Here is an 11,285-nt window from a genome sequence, read left to right on the forward strand (position 1 = left end):
TTTTTTTTGCCTCACTTATCAATCAAAATTTCAAGTAAACCTATGCTATTTCACAGGTCGATTCTAGGGACATCTCGCCCACACTTATCCCCCCCGATTATTTAAAGGGGGTTCCCATTTAATCTCAAATTTTGCCACTCGATAGGCATCCACCAGGCACGTATACATTATTTCAACTCTAAAACTCTCATTTCATTTCATGGTCACACATATATTACACATACGTGCTTCTTTTTTTTCATAGTAGCACATACTCCATTCTACAACATAACCACACTAATTAAAATGCACACCTATGATGCTCTTTTCGTCCCCCTTAACCCGAGACGTGGCCTCATTCTCTAGGTATCTGAGATCTTTATTAAATTATATTATTTATATATATCTATTATATACTATACTAATGGCGTGAATAATAGATACCTATTATATAACATATATCTATTATATTATTTAAATGAGGCATGGCAGTGGCGTGTGAAGGGCCTTAGGGCTCCATGTGCACTTATATATATGCATGATAACAAATAAAGTGAATGGGGGGGGGGGGGGGGAGAAGGCTTCTGGGTGGCGCAATTGGAGACAGACAAGGAATTGAAAATCTGGAAGGAGGCGCACAATGAGGAAGATTGGACGCAGCAGGCGCGACACAGGGACCTTCCTCTTCTTCATTCTTCATTTAATTTTATTTTTATTTCATTAATTTCATTATGAACTAATTTTATTTAACTAGGGTTTGAGATGAAACTTGTTATGAATTATTAATTTTATTGATTGGGTTTTCTATCATGATTTTAATTATTTATTACTTGTTCTTAATGCGATTGAGTGATTTGACCATCATTTAATTGATTTTGTATTATGATTTGAGACTGAGAAGTGATTTTCATAACAAGTTGAAGTAATAAATTTCATAAGATAGATAGTTGATAAGGGATTTGATACTTAAATCTTATGAGGGATAATGAATTTGAACTTAACAATGAATTTCGGTTTGTTATAACTATTGAAAAATAGGTTGATTGTTAACAAATTGAGATTTAATTAGGTTAGTAAATCTTGGGAAAGAAACTAACCAATTTAGATATTCATCCTATTGAATTGATAGAAACCCAATTGATTGAAAATTAAGATGGATTAATAAGTGGATTTGAAATACCCTAGTTGCCCCCATTTTATCTAAGTTAAGTTATTTTTTAATTTGTGTTTAATTTTAGTTTTCATTATTTTAATTTATTCAAATTCATCTCTTTTTATAGTCTAAATAATATTAAAGTTAATCTAATTTTGGTACTTAATTCAATCCTCGTGGGATCGACACTCTACTCATTTATTATATTACTTGCACGATTCGTACGCTTGCGAATTAGCCTAACAAGTTTTTGGTGCCGTTGCCGGGGATTGGTATTAATATCAATACTAATTAACTTGAATATTAGTTTAGACATTAATTATTTTTAGTTATTTTTTTTCATTTTTGTGTTCTCTTTTATTGCATTTTTGAGTGTTCAAAAATAATAATAATAATATAAAAAAATAAAGAAATAAAAAAAAATCAAGTTTTAACCGTTGTGATATTTTATTTCTTCTTTGTATGTCACATTGGAATCTCAACTAAACATGGGAGACGAAATTATGGAGTAAAGGAATGGGCAAGCTAGAGCTTTAAGGGATTATGTTATGCCCTCTATTCAAGGAACACCCTCCAGCATCACCAAACCAAGCATAGGGGCAAATAATTTTGAGATTATTCCAACTATTATTCAAATGATTCAAACCTCTGTTCAATTTAGCGGGTTATCGAGCGATGACCCCAATGCTCACATAGCTCATTTTTTAGAGATTTGTGATACTTTTAAGCAAAATGGTGTCTCTAATGATGCAGTTAGACTTAGGCTATTTCCTTTTTCATTAAGAGATAAAGCTAAGTATTGGTTAAACTCTTTGCCTGCAGGGTCCATTACAACATGGGATGATTTAGCATAGAAATTTCTCAATAAATTCTTTCCCCCTGCAAAAACTGCAAAGATGAGGAATGATATAACCAATTTCATGCAAGCAGACATGGAGAATTTATATGAAGCATGGGAGCGATTTAAAGAGTTGTTAAGAAGATGTCCTCATCATGGGCTTCCAAAGTGGTTAATGGTTCAAACATTTTATAATGGTTTAAATTATAACACCAGGATTACTATTGATGCAGTTGCAGGAGGAGCTTTAATGGGAAAAGAGACTGATGAAGCGTATAACCTTCTAGAAGAGATAGACAACAACAACCATCAATGCTCATCTGGAAGATCTATGCCAAGAAGAACAGCTGGAGTACATGAGATTGATGTGATGACAGCATTAAATGCAAAGGTAGATAATCTTTTTAAGAAAATTGATCAGTTGAATATTAACTATATTCAATCTTATGTGCAGGTATGTGAGATTCGCGCGGGTCCTCATGTAACCCATGAGTGTCAAGCCAGGATATCTTTTATACCTCAACCATCTGAGCAAGTCAACTATGTGGATAATCAAGGAGGAAGACAATTCAATCCCAATGCAAAGCACTTATAATCCAGGATGGAGGAATCACCCCAACTTTTCATGGTCCAACAATCATAATGTGTTGAAGCCTCCAATAGGATTCCAACAGCAGGAAAAGAAGCCTTCATTGGAAGATTTAGTGGCTACCATGGCTAAGACGACTTCTGATTATATGGCTACGAAAGACACTATGTTTCAAAATCAACAAGCTGCTATCAGAAATCTAGAAATGCAAATTGGACAAATAGCTAATATGGTGAACAATAGAGCTCAAGGAACACTGCCAAGCACAACAAAAAATAATCCAAAAGAGCAGTGCAAAGTAATAAAGCTGAGAAGTGGAAAGCAAGTGAGGCAAGATGAAGAAGAAAAATTTGAACCAGAAGAAGCTGGACAAAATTTTCCAGAAACAGTCGATTGGGCCATCAGCGATCGCGATCGAAATGTGACTGAATCAGAACAGTTAAAATTTGAAGGTCAGCATTCGACTGAAACTACAAAGTGGATACCGAAGTGGAAAACAGTACAAGAAAAAAATGAAGAGCATACAAAAGAGGAAGAAAGCCAAGATCTTGAAACCAAAGGAAAAGACCATGGGTCATCAATAGAGAAAAAGGGGAGTTCTTCTACTCTTAATTTAAAATCTTCTGAAACCCTATTCCTTTTTCAAAAATATTTCTTGTGGCTAATTTGGTTCAAAAATCTATTAAATTTTTAAAGAGGTTTAAAAACTTTCATATTAACATCCCTTTGCTTTTTGTTATTTCTCTAATTCTCAATTATGAAAAAGTTTTGAAGGAAATAAGGGCAAAGAAGAGAAATTGGAGGAATTTCAACCTCCTTGAAGAATGAGATATAGTCAAGCTAATAACTATAAATAAGCGCTTGATGGGAGACAACCCATTCGAAATATTATTATTTTTTTTTTCTTAATTTTTAGAATATTCTTGGATTGATTTCTTATTTCAATTTTTTTATCTTTCTTCTTTTTAGGACTTGTTGAATCCAGAAGTCCGGCCTCTCTTCTTCAAAAGAATAAGCCCAGTAATCTTCAAGCATTTCAAGAAGAATTTTTGCGAGCATTCTTTTTCGCATTTCAGGGGAGTATTTCTTTCATGTTCTTCTGCTTCACATTGAGGACAATGTGTTAAATAAGTTTTGGGGGGGTAAAAAAATTATTGATTGTTATGTGTTATTTTTGTTGCATGTGTGTGTTTTAGTGTGAAAATTTTGGTGGAACTTATATCAAGTGCACATTTGACCATCCCCAAGCCAAAAAAAAAAAAAAAATAGAATATGTTATTTGGAATCATGATTTGTATTTAGGTTCTTTATTGTGTTTTAACATTGAGTTTTTGATTTGGAATGGGCAATCTTTTATAGAGCAAGATTAAGCATACTTGGGTTTTTATGATCGTTGAAATACATGTTCTTTGCGAAGTCATGTAAGTTGTGTGACTAGGCATGAAAGATAAATGCAATGTTTTTTTTTTGTGATTTTTTCCTTTGAGCTAGGCCTAAACAGGGTTTAAGTAAGTAGGGAGAATAATGTTGAGCGAGATGCATAAAATGTTTCTCGTTCGACAATTAAAAAAAAAATGAGAAAGCGAGATGGAGCATAAAATGCACTCGTTAAAAAAATATATAAATAATAAAAAAAACCCTAATTTGCTACCTTTGTTTGTAGTAGTGAGAAGGGACAGTTACAAGAATGAGTGTCACATTATTCGATTGTGCTGGGTACATGACAAAGCATGATTGAGTTTAGAATTTTGTAAGAATTCCTGAGCTAGGAAATGTGAGTATGCTTAATTTCTCTTTATTCGTTATTGTTGCATTCTAGATTGAGGATTTAGATGTGGACATAACAAAAGGCTTTGAATGTGATAAATGATTCCAAATACATGTTTTGTTCTTTTGAGTATGGAATTTCTTTTCTTTGCTTGAGGACAAGCAAAAGGTTAAATGTGGGGGTATTAAGGGAATGGGAGGTTGCTGCGCGGGGGAAATTGGAAGTATGGATGCTGCGGCACAGCAGGAGACTTGAGGAGAATTGATTCGGCAGAGGGAAGATTGGACGCAGCAGGAGTGGCGCACTAGAAGCCAAGCCTCATGCACAATCAAGTCTGCACCAGAAATGGCAGCAGCGCAAGGACCTTCTTCTTTGTCATTTTTCATTCAGTTTTATTTTAATTTTATTATGAACTAATTTTATTTAATTAGGGTTTGAGATGAAGGTTGTTATGAATTCTTGATTTTTTATTGATTGGGTTTTTTGTCGTGATTTCAATTATTTATTACTTGTTCTTAACATGATTGAGTGATTTAACCATCATTTAATTGACTTTGTATTATGATTTGAGACCGAGAGGTGATTTTCATACAGGTTGAAGTAGTAAATTTCATAAGATAGATAATTGATAAGGGATTTGATACTTGAATCTTATGAGGGATAATGAATTGGAACTTAACAATGAATTTTGCTTTGTTATAACTATTGGGAAATGAGTTGTTTGTTAACAAATTAAGATTTAATTAGGTTAGTAACTCTTGGGAAAGAAGCTAACTAATTTAGACATTCACCCCATTGAGTTGATAGAAACCCAATTGATTGAAAATTAAGATGGATTAATAAGTGGATTCGAAACACCCTAGTTGCCTCCATTTTATCCAAGTTAAGTTATTTTTAAAATTTGTGTTTAATTTCAATTCTCATTAGTTTAATTTATTCAAATTCATCTCTTTTTATACTCTAAATAATATTAAATTTAATCCAATTTTGGTATTTAATCCAATCCTCGTGGGATTGACACTCTATTTATTCATTATATTACTTGTGCGATTCGTACGCTTGCGAATTAGCCTTACAAGTTTTTGAACACTCAAAAATGCAATAAAAGAGAACACAAAAATGAAAACAAATAACTAAAAACAATTAATGTCTAAACTAATATTCAAGTTAATTAGTATTGATATTAATACCAATCCCCGGCAACGACGCCAAAAACTTGTTAGGTTAATTCACAAGCGTACGAATCGTGCAAGTAATATAATAAATGAGTAGAGTGTCGATCCCATGAGGATTGGATTAAGTACCAAAATTAGATTAACTTTAATATTATTTAGACTATAAAAAGAGATGAATTTGAATAAATTAAAATAATGAAAACTAAAATTAAACACAAATTAAAAAATAACTTAACTTAGATAAAATGGAGGCAACTAGGGTATTTCGAATCCACTTATTAATCTATCTTAATTTTCAATCAATTGGGTTTCTATCAATTCAATGGGATGAATATCTAAATTGGTTAGTTTCTTTCCTAAGATTTACTAACCTAATTAAATCTCAATTTGTTAACAATCAACCTATTTCCTAATAGTTATAACAAACCGAAATTCATTGTTAAGTTCAAATTCATTATCCCTCATAAGATTCAAGTATCAAATCTCTTATCAACTATATATCTTATGAAATTTATTACTTCAACCTGTTATGAAAATCACTTCTTAGTCTCAAATCATAAAACAAAATCAATTAAATGATGGTCAAATCACTCAATCGCATTAAGAACAAGTAATAAATAATTGAAATCACGATAGAAAACCCAATCAATAAAATTAATAATTCATAACAAGTTTTGTCTCAAACCCTAATTAAATAAAATTAGTTCATAATGAAATAAAAATAAAATTAAATGAAAAATGAAGAATGAAGAAGATGAAGGTCCCTGCGCCGCGCCTGCTACGTCCAATCTTCCTCATTGTGTGCCTCCTTCCAGATTTTCAATTCCTTGTCTGTCTCCAATTGCGCCGCCCATAAGCCTTCTTCACTAGCGCCTCCAGAAGCCTTCTCCCCCCCCCCCCCCCCCCCCCCCCCCCCATTCACTTTATTTGTTATCATGCATATATATATATAAGCGCACATGGAGCCCTAAGGCCCTTCACACGCCACTGCCATGCCTCATTTAAATAATATAATAGATATATATTATATAATAGGTATCTATTATTCACGCCATTAGTATAGTATATAATAGATATATATATATAAATAATATAATTTAATATATATAATATAATATATATTTCATTTTTAATAAAAAATTAATTAATTATAATATAATATATAATATATATTGATAAAGTACTACAATATATATTTAATTATTAATAAATAAATAAATATTTCTTTATTATATTATAATATTAATTTAATATAATATTAACTTTACTAATTACTTTATAATATTTTCTTTTTTCTTTCTTTTTATGCTCAAATCTTCGAATTTATTTCCTTTGCTGGATTCCTACAAAACAAGATTAAAATAATATAAAATCCATATAAACACATATTTTATGTAGGAAAAATAACACAAGATTAAGATAAAAATTAGATAAGAATATATTTATAATTGAGCCCTATCAATCTTCATTGTCCCTAACACTAGAGTTGGCCAACTCTTCACCTAGGTCACCAAATTCCCATGCTAATATAACCTTTAGCGATTGAACTGACTGTGCACCTTTAAATGTCACCATTCGCCTACTAGGGCTAGTTGGGTTAACTATCCATCTCACACAATCTAACTGCGCTTGATAATGAAACAAGTCTATACCCAAAATTTACATCAACTTTGGGATCCCCAACGAATTTAGGGCCATCAAGAACTCAATTTCTCTTATGGTGACCTGAAATCCTGACACATTACTTATTTCTCTTTCAAACATTATCCATCAATGAAGACTAATTTGCCTCAGTATAGTATTCTCTCTTCATTTCAATTCACTATGCACACCTCGACATTCACATAACCATAAAACAACAATACCTATAATCACACCACCAATTAGAGCAAATAAGTATATACATCACTCATGGTACCTCAACCTAGTACCATTTAACTTTCCTAGTCCAGCACAAATGCTCTCTTAACTAGGTAGTACTTCTCATAATACCCTTCATCTAGGAAGTGACCTTATCATTAGGACAAATAGGGTCTTCGTTATCCCCGACACTAGATAACAAGTCTAACTCACTCCCTACTAGGCAACCTGATCATCAAACAATTGCCTTAGATGGAAACCTTACAAGAAAAATTCCAGTCCCCGCTGGGTCATCAACCCCGCCTACTATTCCACAACCCAGACAAAATTGCCATAGTGGAATTGAAGACTCATGTCTTTCATCATAACTCTCATCAATTGCTTTCACAACTTATTCATACACTTTCTCACAAAATAAGACTTGTCGCTCGAGAAAACCCCCTGCATAGCATTTACTTTATTTATCCAAAACACTTGGCTTACACAATAAGTATAACTCATAGCATTCTCATTCTCACGTTGGCTCATTCTCATCCCAAAGGCCAACTCATGTTCCTAGGTGTACCATAATATGCTTACTACTACACCAACATCTATATCAACAAGGGCAAGATTCGAGGAAATCAAATCAAAATCAATTTCTCATAATTGTTGGGTGTACAACAATATGCATATCGAAGTGAAGGTCAAGTCAGTAACCAAAATCAATTTCCGCCTCAAAGGCCAAATCTAGGAAACACATATCCCATTGCTTGTTATTCTAGGAAACACATTTTCCTAAGCAAGCCCATATCATAACACATGCCTATCCCAGGGACATACCACTCATGGTCACAACTGACCTCGACCCATGTACACAATCACAATTTCACTGCCCCCTCTCAAAACCTCCGAATCCCCAACCCCACTCAACACATTATGCAATAGCCATAATTTCTGGCACCTATGTCTCCCTTTGCGACCTCATCCTCAACCAAATTATGGCATCCACAACCAAACTCAACCAAGCTCTGACAATTACCAAACTTTAACAATGACCAGGCTCTGATACCACCTTATGACGCCCCGACTCCCACTACCGGGTGTCACCGTAACCCACAATTACAGTCCCAGCCTATCTCGAAGGACGGTTATGCCTTGCCAACAAAAAGTATTAAAATAATGTGGGCACCCTAGGTGGGGTCCAGGCTTCGCCGTCTTTGACTGTCGAGAACTCAGGTTTAAAATACATAGGTAATGAAAATTTATTCGATTCTCGTGCTCGATTAGGCCTTTAAAATATAAATTCAATTTCGTAACAAATTAAAATAAGTACCAACATGCTCAATAAAATACTCCAACAGTCCAACATATTTTATATCCCGATCGCAACCGATCGGTTCTAATTCCTAACAAACACACATACTAAGTTACTCATAGTAGAAACCTTAATTTGATCTTAATCAAATTTTATTTAAGTTGTAGCTGTCTCCCTTAGTCAAATACAAAGCACATATATATATATTACTGAAATGACATAGAAACACAACCCACATCCTTATTGACCATCCCCATTTTAATTTCTTTCAACGTCATAAATCTTGTCTCAAGACCCACATCCTCTAAGTTGGCTCATCAGATTCAGTGCGCTGTGTGGGCCCATTTGACGACTCTCCGATTTAGACCGTCTATTCAAAGTTATGCTCTTCGTCATGTTTGGTGGCTTCCGAGGGACCAGTTTTCCCTCCCCATTGAGTTGTTGCTTGCTTGCTGTTGGAGGCTGGCTTCTATGATCCTGGAGTCTCTTGTTCAGCGCTAGTCCCTCCGATGCCTTGTGTTCGATGCAACCTCTCCTTTTGAGGCTCGTTTCGTTTTCAGTTTTCCTGCTCGTGATTAACACAACAAGCTTGTTCTTCCAAGATGGATTGTTGCTTTCGATCACCCAAGCTTTTGTTTATTTTCTGTACATAATATCTTTTATTTTGCTTCTTCCTATGTTTTTCTTATTTTTACTTTATTTTTTCATCTTTTGGCCCAGAGGGTGATCATTGTTGTGTTCATGCCCTTGGTTTTTGGTTAGTCTGGGGTTTGCCTTGGCCTTGGTTTGTGCCATTTTGGCACTGGTTTTTGTTCTATGAATCTCTCACTTACAAGAAAAAAAAAAAACAGAGAGAGAGAGAGAGAGAGAAGGCAAGCCTAATTTCGGACAAATTAGAAATCAATTTCTCCAATCCTAAAATTTCCCCCAAATCTTCTATGCACAAACCCTCGAAACCCAAACGCAATACTAAAATTCAAAGAATTAGTGATGGAAAACATAGATGGCAATACCTGTAACACCCCATTTTCCCAGGGCATTAGATAATATAAGATTTTGGGGATATATTTTTTTCCAACACAAACTCCACACATAAACTGTTCCCCGACAATCTCGTTACACTTTCTCAGTATATCAACTCAGAATCATTAATAAACTAAGACAAGTAAATCATCTCAAATGCGGAAGCTAGATCGAAACCTCAAATGGTATACAACCGAAACCATCTTATTCATAACTTTAAAGTCAAACCATCGTTTTACATGATGTCATCAAAATACACAACATAATTGAAAACAACATACTATAAACTATCCACTAATCGCTGTCACTCCTTGGCAATCCCTTTTCCTTTCGCACCGCTACTTTCACCTGGGCGTTTGAATATTCCAGGGACACAATCTATGTTAGATGATGAATCATCTAAATGAGAGTTCAAAACACATTTTCATGAATGTATGCAAGACATGAAACAAACCAACACAGCCCGACAAGCCCTAGCCCAAGAAAATCTCTCACCGCGCTTAACCCTGCAACGGGGAAAGAGCAATATCTCTAAGAGCAACACCATCATGCTGACACATCGAAACAACACAGTCCTAGCTTAAAAGGGGCAAGGTTAACGCATCTCCCCAACACCTCAGGAATAATTGTTATCACTCCTGGCCTAGGAGGGTCGCATCAACGCTGGAACCCGGCTCACCACAATCACGTCAGGGATTACATTTCTACTCAAAAGCATTCAAGAACCATTACCCATTCCCAACTTATGCCCTATATGGGCACCCGTTGTCTTGGTGTAACTTCCCTGACTATACAACCCGACATGGAACCCTAGGCGGCTATCCTGGCATGCACACCAGCACAAGATACCCCTATATGTTATTCCGGCAACACCCTTGGGGAATTACGGCTACACTATCCAGACAACATCCCAGGCTGACATCCCATATGAACAACACAAACACATGATAATGCCAGTATCACAACTGAATGCATCATATAAACAACATTTTATGAACATCATTTATTGCATAAAACACAATCCACGTGTATAAAACGTTTTGGGACGAACCTCCCACATGAAACCAACCGTCACCGGTTACCGTTCGCATGCAATAAAACCATTTTGCATGAAATCATAACACATTTAGGTAGAAACAAACCAAGTTTTTAGGATAGAACTACTCACAATAAAACAAGTTTTGGGGTAAGAACTCTCACCTTAAACGAAACTCAAAACACCTCAAATCTTGTGCCCAACCTCGATTTTCATGTAACTCCTTAAGTCTTTTGACCAAACATCCTCCTTACATACCCTCATGCGCTGCCCAAGTGCTCTACGTGTGTGATGCCTCACGTATGCCTTAAAAGCCCTCTATCCATTAAACCCGAAACACTCTCGTCTAGCACAAATTTATCACAACTTTGAATGAGAAAACCTTTAGCCATGAACAGCCTATCTATTTATAGGCTTTGGAAACTTGGCCACCAAGTAAGTCACATTATAATACAATATTTCTTAATCATTTCAAATCTTCCAAAATTTTCTAAGATTTTCTACAATCATTCTTATCCGAATCAAATCTTATTCAAATAAAATCTTATCAAATCTTTATCCAAATCA

The 11,285-nt window shown here is 34.7% G+C and overlaps 1 non-coding gene across 1 annotated transcript; it reads right to left on the reverse strand.

Annotated features, from left to right (window-relative positions):
• Positions 1-2,025: 2,025 nt before the first annotated feature.
• Positions 2,026-2,132, reverse strand: LOC127793447 (small nucleolar RNA R71). Its single transcript, XR_008021428.1, has one exon. It is a non-coding gene; the product is annotated as a small nucleolar RNA R71 (small nucleolar RNA).
• Positions 2,133-11,285: the final 9,153 nt, after the last annotated feature.

Source organism: Diospyros lotus, unplaced genomic scaffold (assembly GCF_014633365.1).
Source record: "Diospyros lotus cultivar Yz01 unplaced genomic scaffold, ASM1463336v1 superscaf6, whole genome shotgun sequence".
Taxonomy (NCBI): Eukaryota; Viridiplantae; Streptophyta; class Magnoliopsida; order Ericales; family Ebenaceae; genus Diospyros; species Diospyros lotus.